This window comes from Pan paniscus, chromosome 14 (genome assembly GCF_029289425.2).
Source record: "Pan paniscus chromosome 14, NHGRI_mPanPan1-v2.0_pri, whole genome shotgun sequence".
NCBI lineage: Eukaryota > Metazoa > Chordata > Mammalia > Primates > Hominidae > Pan > Pan paniscus.
In genome coordinates, this window is record NC_073263.2 from 3,524,073 (window position 1) to 3,537,644 (window position 13,572).

General features: G+C 39.6%; 1 pseudogene; it reads right to left on the bottom strand.

The window, feature by feature from the left end:
• Positions 1-221: 221 nt before the first annotated feature.
• LOC117978902 (zinc finger protein 717-like) lies at positions 222-12,224 on the bottom strand (annotated as a pseudogene).
• Between the last annotated feature and the right edge of the window lie 1,348 nt (positions 12,225-13,572).

Consider the following 13,572-nt stretch of genomic DNA (forward strand, 5'->3'; position numbering starts at 1 on the left):
AAAGCTTTTTATCTTGTAGCCATCTTATTTAGGAACCAAAAGGAGGAGGCAGGTTTGCATGACCGAGTTCCCAGCTTGACTTTTCCCTTTAGCTTAATGAGTTTGGAGTCCCAAGCTTTATTTTTCTTTCACTCTTAGAAGACCAAATACAATGTGGATGTAAATAGTTGTGTTGTTTAGGAAATAATGACAATAAAAAGTCTGAATATTTTCACCACAGATGCAAGCGTCTGATTTTATTTCAAATATTTTGCACCCAAGTTTGTTTACATATGCAGATGTTAAACCTACAGATACAAAAAGCTGAGTGTACTTACAAATTAATAGCTGTACACAGGCAGCATAAAATTCTCTTTGTACATGCCAAAAACATTCTGTGTCCACCCAGGGTGAACACAGCCACTTCACAAACAGGGTGTAAATAAGGAGGTTCACTAAGTACAGGAAAGTTACATGACTATATTGGCATTTTAACAGCCATTCCTGAGAAAGAGAATGGGAAAGGGCTTAAGAGTCAGAGGAGAGGAAAATAGAAAGCCAGATGACCTCCTGCATCAGAAGATGGAGCAGTGAGAATACAGAATAAGGAAGAAATAGTTAAAAGGAAAAAAAGTAGAAACAGGATTTGATGTCAATTTGCTGTGCAGAGTGTAAAAAGGGTAGTTTTGTTTCCAGGCTATCTGCCATGATCACAGCTAGTTTGTTACTGCTGATGTGAAATTTGGAAAAATAAAAGAACAATATGATGGCCAGAAGAGATACAGTCTTAGACACATCATGTTTGAAATATCTGAGGTCCCATATGTAGGGAAGTCCAACTGGCAATTGGGAATACAGTTCCAGAGTTCACGAGAGAGATCAAAGCTGGAGATAAAAATTTTGGAACTATCAGAATTTCAATGGTACCTGAATCCATCAGACCAAGTGAACCTAAGAGAATGAAAGGATAAAAAGGAACAAGTACAGAATCCACAGAAACACTAATATTTACAAAGAGAAAGTCTGTTAAGACCAAGAAGGAACTGTCTGAGTTCATTTCACAAATTAAGAAAAGATCAATATTAGAAAGTCTATTGATACAATTCATCATATTCAGAGTCCTGAGGAGAAAAATCCTTTAATTGTCCACATAGGTATTAAGAAGATAAGTCTTAGAAACAGATTCCAGGTTCTGATTTCTGTATGTAAGAAGCTTAGAAGTGGCCAGGTGCAGTGGCTCATGTCTGTTATCCCAGCACTTTGGGAGACCGAGGTGGGCAGATCACCTGAAGTCAAAAGTTCAAGACCAGCCTGGCCAAGAAGGCAAAACCCCGTCTCTACTAAAAATACAAAAATTAGGCTGGGCACGGAGGCTCACACCTGTAACCCCAGTACTTTGGGAGACTGAGGTTGGTGGATCACCTAAAGTCAGGAGTTTGAGACCAACCTGGCCAACATGGCAAAACCCCATCTGTACTAAAAATACAAAAATTAGCAAAGTGTGGTGGTATGTGCCAGCAGTACCAGCTACTTGGGAGGCTGAGGCAGAAGAATTGGTTGAACCTGGGAGGTGGAGGTTGCAGTGAACCAAGAAGATGCCACTGCACTACAGCCTGGATGACAGAGTGAGCTCTGCCTCAAAAAAATAAAAAATAATATAATAATACAAAAATTAGCCAGCATGGTGGTGGGGGCCTGTAATCCCAACTACTCAGGAGGCTGAGGCAGGGAGAATCACTTGAACCTGGGAGCCAGAGGTTGCAGTGAGCTGAGATTGCACCATTGCACTCCACCCTGAGCAATAAAGCGAGACTCCATCTCAAAAAAAGGAAAAAAAAAAAAAAAAGAATGGAAGTAATCAGTCCATCTTAACAACACATGAAAAGCTGAAAAGGTCAGGTGTGGTGGCTCATGCCTGTAATCCCAGCACTTTGGCAGGCCAAAGCAGGAGGATCACTTGTGTCCAGGAGTTTGAGACCAGCCTGGGCAACATAGTGAGACCCCCAACTCTAAAAAAAAAATTTAATGAAACAAAAGCTGAAGAGACTGAAAAATCAACAATTCTTTGTGGATTTATTGTGAAGAGAGGATATAGGGCAAACCACTGCCTCCAAAATTGGAGAGATAGAGAAGTGAATATAGGAATTTATGGCCTACAGGAACAGAGATTTACTACTGAAACCAACTTAGGAACCAGTGCTGGAGTAGAAAATCTTCAACTATAGCTGGTGAATTGCTGAAGGTTCCATATGGACAACTCAAGGAGGTAAAAACGCCAGGGAGATCCAGTTATGAGAGAGCATAATATTTTAAAATTTACCTCTGAGGCTTCACCAGCCTCCTGTGGCAAATACCTGAGAAAACTCGCTTCCTGCTTCCACCTTTGGGAAGGAAAAAGGAAAACCATCTTAAAATATGCCAGAGCACCCTGTTCTTAACAAGGCTTTTCCTCAGGAGAAATTACTGACCCTCAGCCTAACCTGCTCTCATATAATCAGATCCTAAATGACCTGCTGGAAGGAAAATACCCAACTCCAGCCTACTCCAGTCATTACTAAAGGGGAAGATAAAAACAGAGAAACACATCTGAAGTTCATAGTCCAAAAGCAGAGACTCACTTAAACAATTAGGCCTGATCGTAAGACTCCAGAACACTTCTGTTACAGTCTGAATATTTGTTCCCTGCCCTACCCACTGCAGAATGTGCCTGTTGAAACCGAGTCTCCAATGCACTAGAATTAAGGGGTGGGGCCTTTGAAATGTAATGGCAATGCCATCCTGATTAGCATTAGTGCACTTATGAAAGAGGCCAAAGGAAGCTTCTTTGTCCATTCCAACATGAGAGGATATATAGCTGGCACCATCTATGAGGAATGGGTCTCATCAAACACTGAATCTCCTGGAACCTTGACTTTGGACTTTCTAGCCTCTAAACTGAGCAATAAATTTCGTTGTTTACAAATTACTTGCTTTTAGTTATGCTGGTTGATGGACTAAGACAGCTTCCCCTCCCCTGCACAGCTTCCCATCATTACTGGGTGCACTGTTACAGTAGTTCCCTTTACCTGGTGTCTCATCTCTAGGAATAAAGAAAAAGCACAAGGCATACTAAAAGGCAAAAAACACAATTTGAAGTGACAGATCATCAGAACTAGACACAGCTTTGATTTTGGAATTGTCAGACGGGGATTTTAAAAAAAATCTGAGTAGTATGCTAAGGGCTCTGATGAACAAAGGAGACAGCATTCAAGAACAGATAGGCAATGTAAGCAGAGAGACAGAAGTCCAAGAAAAGAACAAAAAAGAAACAGTAGAGATAAAAAAATACTGCAACAGACATGAAGAATATCTTTGATTGGCTTACTAGTAGACCGAACACAACAAGGGAAAGAGTCTCTGAGCTCTGGAAACATTGAAGGAAACTTTAAAAACTGAAAACAATGGAACATAATATCCAAGAACTGTGGGACAGCTAGAAAATGTGTAACATAGAGTGATGAGAATACCAGAAGGAGAAGAGAGAGAAATAGAAGAAACATCTGAAACAATCATGTCTGACAACTTCCACTGTTAATATCAGACACCAAACCAAAGATCCAGGAAGCTCAGAGCACACCAGGCAGGATGAATGCAAAAAACCTACACCTAGACATATTATTCTCCAACTGTATAAAACATCAAATCCAAAAGAAACCAAAGGTGGAGTGGACAACATCTTACCTATAGAGAAACAAAGATAAGAATCACATTCAGGCCAGGCTCGGTGGCTCACACCTGTAATCTCAGTACTTTGGGAGGCCGAGTTGGGCAGATCACGAGGTCAGGAGATCAAGACCATCCTGGCTAACACGGTGAAACTCCGTCTCTACTAAAAATACAAAAAAATTAGCTGGGCATGGTGGCGGGCACCTGTAGTCCCAGCTACTCGGGAGGCTGAGGCAGAAGAATGGTGTGATCCCAGGAGGCAGAGCTTTCTCTGAGCTGAGATCACACCACTGCACTCCAGCCTGGGCAACAGAATGAGACTCTGTCTCAAAAAAAAAAAAAAAGAATTACATTCAAAATCTCAGAACCATGAAAGTAAAAAGAGAGTGGAATGAAATATTGAACATGCTGAGAGAAAAAAAAAATCAACTTAGATTTCAGTGTCCTGTGAGATCTTCTTTCAAAAGTAAATGAGAAACAAAACATTTCTTGGACAAAGAAAAGTTGAGGAAACTTGTTTCCAGCAGATGTGTCATGTGAGAAAATATTAAACATTATCTAGAGAAAAAAAAGATCTACATCTGAAAACTGAATCTACATTTTATTTATTTTTATTTATTTATTTTGAGACAGAGTCTCACTCTGTTGCCCAGGCTAGAGTGCAGTGGCACAATCTCAGCTCACTGCAACCTCTGTCTCCCAGGTTCAAGCAATTCTCTTCCTCAGCCTCCCAAGTAGCTGGGATTACAGGCAACCTCCACCACGCCTGGCTAATTGTTTTGTATTTTTAGTAGAGACAGTGTTCCATCATCTTTGCCAGAGACGGGGTTTCACCATGTTAGCCAGGATGGTCTCAATCTCCTGACCTCGTGATCTGCCCGCCTCTGCCTCCCAAAGTGCTGGAACTACAGGCATGAGCCACTGCACCCGGCCGCTTACTTTTTATTCTTAATTGACCTAACATATAATAGTTTGTATATAATAACAATGTATGCAATTACTTTTTTTTTGAGATGGAGTCTTGCTCTGTCACCCAGGCTGGAGTGCAGTGGTGCAATCTCAGCTCACTGCAACCTCCACCTCCTCCCTGATTCAAACAATTCTCCTGTCTCAGCCTCCCGAGTAGCTGGGACTACAGGCGTGTGCCACCACATCCAGCTAATTTTTTATATTTTTAGTAGAGATGGAGTTTCGCCATGTTAGCAAGGAGGGTCTCCATCTCCTGACCTCATGATCCACCTGCCGCAACCTCCCAAAGTGTTGGAATTACAGGCATGAGCCATGGCACCCGGCCAATTACATACTTTAATATATACAAGGCTATGTATGCTTACATATAAGTGAAACAAATGGCAACAATAACACAAGAGATGGGAATATGAGAGAAGCTGGTATTACATTTCCATTAGAAGGCAGTTGAAGTAACTGAACTGGTATAGTGTTATTTGAAGGTGGACTTGGATTTGTTGCAAGTCTATACTGCAAACTCCAGGGCAACTAGTAAAAACCAAAGTATAAAAATGCTAAAAAGAGGAAACAGGCCAGGTACGGTGGCTCATGCCAAGGTAGAAAGATGGCTTGAGCCCAGGAGTTAGAGACTATCCTGAGCAACACAGTGAGACCCTGTCCCTACAGAAAAGAAAAGGCCAGGTATGGTGATGCATACTTGTAGTCCTAGCTAATTGCATACTTGTAGTCCTAGCTAATTGGGAGACTGAGGTGGAAGGATCACTTGAACCCACGAGGTTGAGGCTCCAGGGAGCCATGATCACACCACTACACTCTAGCCTGGGTGACTGCCTCAATAAAAAAAAAAGAGAGAGGAAACAAAAATCATATAAAATCATCAACTCCATAAAAGGCTGAAAAAGAGTGGAGGACAAAGCAATAACAAAGAACAATAGGAGTGAATGGAAAATGATATGGCAAAATTAATCCAACTCTATAATCACTTTGAATGTCAATGGTTTAAATGCACCAATGAAAAGACAAATTGTTAGAGCCCATCAAAATAGAGGCACAACTCACTTTATCGAGCTTCACTTTATTTTGCTTGGCAACATCACCTTTTTAACAAATTAAAGATTTGTGTCCACGAAATGCTGAGTAAGTCTGACCAGCACCATTTTTCCAACACCGTGTGCTCACTTCACATCTGTGTCACATCTTTTGGCAATCCCCACAGTCTTTCAAAGATTTTAGTTATCACATCTGTTATGATGATCTGTGATCAGTGTTTTCTGATGTTACTATTGGAATTGTCTCAGGGTGATGGAACTCTATGGAAGACAGAAAACATGAGGGAAAAATGTTGTGTTTGACTGCTTCATTGACTAGTAATTTCCCTGTCTCTATTTCTCTCTTCCAGCCCCCCATTCCCCAAGATATAACAGTGAAATTAGGCCACTTCACTCTGCAGTGGCCACCATGTGTTCAAGAGAAAAGAAGTGTGCACATCTGCCACTTCAAATCAAAAGGTGGAAATCATCAAGCTTAGTGAAGAAGGCATGTTGGCAGCTAAGACAGTCCAAAGCTAAGCTTCTTGCATCAGCTACCCAAGTTGTGAATGCAAAGAAAAAGTTCTTGAAGGAAGTTATAGGTGCTACTCCAGTGAACACATGAATGTTTTTTAAAAAACAAAACAGGTTTTTACTGATACAGAGAAAGTCTGAGTGGTCTGCATAGAAGATCAAACCAGCCCCAACATTCCCTTGAGATAAAGCCTAATCTTGAGAAAGGCCCTAACTCTCTTCAATTCTATGGAGGTGAAGAGAGGTGAGGAAGTTGCAGAAGAAATGTTTGAAGCTGGCAGAGGTTGGTACATGAGCTTCTAGGAAAACAGCCATATCTGTGACATTAAAGTGTGAAGTGTGCTGTAAAAATGGGAACAAGAAAGCCTGCATGATAGCACATCTCTTACAGCATGGTTAAGACCTTCTTGTTGGTAGGCCAGGAGGTAATGGTCACCATTTGTGGCCATATTCTCCTAGACTGAGCATGGAGAAATCTATAATAGTAGCCAGAGACGTGTAGGTTGTGTGTTCCAGGGAAAAAAGAGTGATTTTGAGGGAACGCATAGCCTGCCTCAGCTACGTCAGATTTTTCTCCTATATGGGTTTGTTGATGCCTGCTGAGGTGTGACTTCTGGCAAAAGGTTTTCCCACATTCCTTACATTCATAAGGTTTTTCTCCTGTGTGTGTTCTCTGATGTATACCAAGGCCTGACTTCTGGGAGAAAGTTTTCCTATATTCATTACATCTAAAATATTTTTCCCCTGTGTGAGTTCTGTGATGTACAAAGAGTTTTGACTCCTGGGAGAAGGTTTTCCTACATTCTTTACATTCAAATAGCTTCTTACCTGTGTGAGTTCTCTGATGTACAGTGAGAACTGTCCTATGGCAAAAAGATTTCCTACATTCATCACATTTATAGGGTTTCTCTCCAGAGTGAGTTCTCTGATGCGTATTGAGGTTTGACTTGTGACAAAAGGTTTTCCCACACTCATTACATTTGTAAGGTTTTTCTCCAGTATGGGTTCTATGATGTACAGTGAGGACTGACTTCTGACTGAAGGTTTTTCCACATTCACTACATTCATAGTGTTTCTACCCCATGTGAATACTTTGATGCTTCTGAAGATTTGCCTCCTGATGAAAGGATTTTCCACATTCATTACTTTCATAGGGTTTTTCCCCACTTTGAGCTTTCTGATGTATAATAAGGTATGATTTCTGACAAAAAGTTTTTCCACTTTCATTACATCCATACGGTTTTTCCCATGTGAGTTCTCCAGTGTACGGTGAGGAATGACTTGAGATGAAAGGTTTTTCCACATTCATTACATACATAAGGTTTCTCCCCTGTGTGAGTTCCCTGATGGGTGCTGAGATTTGACTTCTGATGAAAGGTTTTTCCACATTCATTACATTCATAGGGTCTTTCCTCTGTGTGAGTTCTCTTGTGTATCCCAAGGTTTAACTTATGGATAAAGGTTTTCTCACATTCATTAAATTCATACAGTTTTTTGCCAGCATGAGTTATCTGATGTATAGTTAGGAATGACTTACAGTAAAAGGATTTTCCACATTCATTACATTCATAAGGTTTTTCCCGTGTGAGTTCTGTGACGTACTGTAAGTTATGACTTGTGGCTATATGTTTTTCCACATTCGTTACATGCATATGGTTTTTCCCCAGTATGAGTTCTCTGCTGGACAGTGAGGAATGACTTACGGGGAAAGGTTTTCCCACATTCATTGCATTCATAGGGTTTTTCCCGTGTGAGTCCTTTGATGAACAGTGAGGAAAGACCTATGGTGAAAGGTTTTCCCACATTCATTGCATTCATAGGGTTTTTCCCCTATGTGAGTTCTCTGATGTATCCTGAATTTTGACTTATTGATAAAGGGTTTTCCACACTCATTACATTCATAGGGTTTTTCCCCTGTGTGTGTTCTCTGATGGACAGTAAGCCTTGACTTATGGCTAAATGCTTTTTCTCATTGGTCACATGCATAGGGCTTTTCCCCGGTGTGAGTTCTATGATGTATTGTGAGGTATGACTTCTGGCTAAAGGTTTTTCCACGTTCACTGCACTGATAGGGCTTTTCCCCTGAGTGAGTTCTGTGATGTAAAGTGAGAAGTGACTTACGGTGAAAAGTTTTTCCACATTCAATACATTTGTAGGGTTTATCCCCTGTGTGAGTTCTTTGATGTAAAGTGAGGAATGACTTATGGTGAAAGGTTTTTCCACATTCATTGCATCCATAGGGCTTTTCCCCTGTGTGAATTCTCTGATGGATAGTGAGGCTGGACTTATAGCTGAACAATTTTTCACACCAGTTACAGGCATAAGGTTTTTCCTCAGTAGGCATCTTGCGCTGTATCATAAGGTCTGATTTGCTAATGGAGAGTTTCTCACATCCAATACATTCATAGGGTTTCTCTCCTGTGTGTGTTTGCTGATGTTTAGTGAAGTCAGACTTTCTACAGCAAGTTGGCTGTCCTACCTGAGTTACCCCTTGGATAATAACAGCTAAGTTATTACAGACTTTCTCATATTCATTATATTTACCAAAGGTCTGTCCTATATGAACCTTCTTATGTATAAAGAACATTGCCTCTGTGTTGAAGGTTTTCCCTTGCTCATTACATTGAAAAACCTGCAGCAGAGTTTGAATCTTGTGATGTTGAGTAAGATGCTCATGATATCTGTGGGATTTCCTGGTTATATCAGGGACATGAGGTTTCTCTCCAGACTGTGTCTCACAAGGCTTAATAGGGAAAAGCACGTTCTGGCAAACGTTAAACTGCCCAGGCTTCATTCCTGAACTGTTTCCATTATTTGTAATCATATTTAATACATGGTTTGAGTTCAAATTAAACGTTTTTCCTAATTCCACTCTCTCCTGAGTTGATTTGTTGCTGTTGGTGATTACGATTTGCCAGAAAAATCTATCATGACTTTCATGGCTCCTTTCAATAAGGTCATCAATGATCTGGACAGCTGAAATGAGAAAAAGGTATCCATGAACCACACATGAGCATGTCTTACAGAATGCTTGTGTAAAGGTTAAAAAAAATTACTTCCTATCCCAGTGGAGAAAGATTTGATAAAAATTAATAATGCGTGTTTGTTTTATATGCATATGGTTCCTGTTCCTACTGACATAATGTAATAAATCAGTATATATTCTAATGTTCAACTGAGTTTTTTTTTTGCATTTTGAAGTTTTCCTGTTCTTTTTTATTTCACAAAGAACTACTTGGTAATAATATGTATCTATTTCCTACTCATAGGTTTTAATAAGTTCTAATTATCTGTCATTTGTTTTCTCTCTTTTTTTCTAATTATTCATATAACAATTGTGGCTGTTTTAATGGCTGGTATTTTTTTCATTATTCTTCTTTGAAGATAGCCAATTTTTCCTGGGTCAGCAACTGGCAGGTACAGGAGATGACCATTTTTCTGTCTCCTAAGCATGGAAGTAGCTTATGGACAGGATTTTGCCTATATGTTAACCTTTCACTCCTCCCTGAGAATGGTTAAAAGTGTCTGGAGGTTTTCCAAGCAGAAAATCTCTTATTCCCCATGTTAAACAAAAACAGATCCTGGCAAATTCCTACTTAAACATGACATCCCCTGCTTCCCAGAACCATAATAGGCACAGAAGCTCCAGTCAAAAAACCATACTGGTGATCTGAAGGATTGGTTCTGCAACTCAGGCTGTGCCCATCATCTTTGAAAAGTGTATTTCTGGTTCCTTCTGAGATCAACAGCCCTGCCCCCTCCACTCACACAACCCTGCTTGATAATTCACCATTTTTGAAGGGTTTTATTTTGTGTTTTGGAGTTTCAGATGTCACATAGTTTTATATAAAAATGAAGTTTCCTGTACATTTCTCATCTTCAAATGGTAACTACAAACTCCACTCTCAAACAGAAATCTGAGCCCTTCAACAGGAAATAATTGGTTTCTTTGGACTTGAGACCCAGAATCTTCTGGTTCTCCTCCCAAGTCCAGCACCACACCTATCCAGGGCCCTATGATGGGTCCTCCTCAGCTTCATAATTTCTTTCTGAGACAGGATCTTACTCTGTTACCCAGGCTGGAGTGCAGTGTTGCTATCACAGCTCACTGAAGCTTCAAACTCCTGAGCCCAAGCAATCCTTCCACCTCAGCCTCCCAAGTATAAAAACTGGGATTACAAACCCATGTCACCATACTCAGCTACTATATATATATATATATATATATATATATTTTTTTTTTTTGTAGTTGCAGGCCTACAAGGGTCATTTGAGGCCAGAAGTTGAAGACCAGCCTGGGCAATAGAACAAGACCTCATATTTACAAACAATAAAAAATTATCTGGGTGTGGTGGCACACACCTGTAGTCCTAGCTACTTGGGAGGCTAGGGTGGGAGGAACACTTGAGCCCAGGAGTTCATCATTACAGTTAACTATAATCATGCCACTGCACTTGAGTCTGAGAAACAGAGTGAGAACCATCAGTTTAATAAAAAATAAAACAAGAAGAATACAGCTACGGCTTAAAAAGAAACACTATTTTCATCATCATTGTTATAATGACTGATTCTTAAAAATTGCTTAAGATACATTCAAAGGATAAATAAATGCATGAACATCTAAAAATTTGTTTAAGATACTACATCACAATAGAGGAAAAGGGGGAAATAGAGAAAATAAATAGCAAAGAAAAATGCCTAAGGAGAGGATGGCAGGGATTGGATTTGGGGTAAATAGAATAAGATACTCAGAAAAATAAGATACTGTGATATATGAAAGAGAGCTACCTCTGGGGACTATATAATGCACATTTAATGCAGACCAACAGTCTTCAGGTCGACGACCTAGGGAAAAAAGTGGTGAAAACAAGATAACACTACCAAAATCTGCTGGGCATTACTCCTGCAGGCCTCCCTGCCCAGTATTCACCGACTGACCTGAAAGTCTCAGGTTTGGGGCTTCTTCTACTATCCATGGCTCTGCTCCTTGCTCTAGCTTGAAGATCATCTCAGGTTTGGTAATGCAATGCCCTGGTAATGAGAAACAATGGAAGACTTTGTCAAACCACTAAGTCAAATCCTTTTCAGAATGACAACAGCTGGGCTTCAGGGACTGTGCAATGAAGGAGCCAATTTGAACATTTCATTACAGATTAGTGACATATTTTTCATCAAGTGGAATCTTACAAGTAAATATTATTATACCTTAAAAGGGTTCTTATATTTACCAACAACAAAACACATTCGTGGGAGTTACTGGGAAGTTTCACTCACCCAATGATACCAGGCTGCTGTAGGTCTCCAACATCATGTCCCTGTACAGGTTTCCTCTGAGCGTCATCCAGGTGGGGGTATCAACCCCTGTAATGGCACATTTTTCCTCAAGTCAAAGCATCAGCCCAGGGCCAAAATAACAAGAATCTTGGAATTCACTCTTTTGTGTGTCCATGTGTCTTATATGTATTTTACATAAGATGTAGTTTGTTTTGTACTGCTTATGGTGGGAGAAGGAGTAATCACAGTAGAGATATGCTTCCACCATAATAACTTATGAATTAATAAAATTGTATTACAAAGTTGACCTTATGGATCTAGAACCACCCTTGTTGCTAGGGATAAAAGTATAAACAAAATGCAAGACCTTCTCTCTACAAAAATAATTAATAAATAGGCATAATGCATGCCTGTAGTCCTGGCTACTCTGGAAGCTGAGGCTGAAGGACTGCTCGAGCCCAGGAGTTTGACAGTGCAGTGAGGTATGATCACACCACTGCACTCCAGCCTGGCCAACAGAGACCCTATCTGTCAAAAAAAAAAAAAGGAATAAAATTCTACTCCTCAAAGGAGCTCATGATCTGGTTATGAATATATAAGTATAAACACATACTGGGAATAATGTTTAGGTGAACTCATTGAGACCCAACTTCAGTGCCGACTAAGATAAGAGAGGAGAAAATAAATTTTGTTTATTTTGCATCATGAAGTTCCACTTTACTGAAAAATGAGATGTTTGGCTCTTCCACATGAACAATGAATTCTCATGACTATGAGAAAGTATCAGAAGTCTACTCACAAAGGCAAAAAGGACACATACCACTTTAATGAAACTCTGGACAGCACCATGCCTAGACGAATGATCCTGGGCAGTGATGAAAGTTAAATGCAATATTTAAGGAATGGATTATGCAGTGATTCTGCACTTAAATATTTGACCTAATTTCAAAAATTCGTTTGCACCTATCATTTTTACATTACATTACTTCCTCAGTATCCATGGGGACTGACTCCAAGATACCCCCAGATACCAAAATCCACAGATTGGATAATTCTCTTATATAAACGTCTCATATTTGCATATAATTTATGCACATCATCCTGTATACAGTCATGAGCTGCATAATAACATTTCAGTCAATGATGAAACATGTATATCACAATAGTCCCATAAGATGATGATGAAACATACACAGAAACCTGATATTCGCATTGCAGATGAAGTGCAGAAAATTATATTCAATAATGGCTCTGAGACATCTGGTTAACAATATACCAAAAACATATAAATAAAAATATAATATCATGTAGGTTTTTGTAACACTATGATGTTCACAAAACAATGAAATTACCTAAGGATACATTACTCAGAAAGTAATCCCATCAGTAAGCCATGCATGACAGAACTTTAAATCTTTGAATTATATATAATACTGAAGACAATGTAATGCTACATAAATGGCTGTTATACTGTACTGTTTAGGAAATAATGACAAGAAAAATTTCTGTAGATGCTCTGCACAGAGACAACCATCTATTTGTGTGGGAATATTTTCAATCTGAAGTTGGCTGAATCCACAGATGCAAAACACATGAATACAAAAGGGTGAGTACAATTAATTAAAAACATATACACTGGCATTTCAAAATTTCCTCTCTACAGGACAAAAAATTGCTGTATCCACCCAGGCTGAACACAGCCACTTCACAAACAGGTGTAAATAAGGAGATCCAGTAAGGACAGAAAAGTTACATGACCATATTGGCATTTTAACAGCCATCCCTGAGAAAGAGAATGGGAAAGAGCTTAAGGGAAAGTCAGAAGGGAGTAAAGAGGAAGACAGATGACCACCTACATCAGTACATCAGGACACGGAGCATAAGAATACACAATAGGGAAGCAGTTCTTAAAAGGAAAAAAATGTAGAAACAGGATTTGGTACCAATTTGCTATGCAGTGGGTAAAAAGGGGAGTTTTGCTTCCAAGTTATCTGCCCTGATCCAGCTAGTTTGATACTTGTGTTGTGAAGTGAAATTTGCAAAAAAATAAAAGAATATGATAACCAGAAGTGACACAGACCTG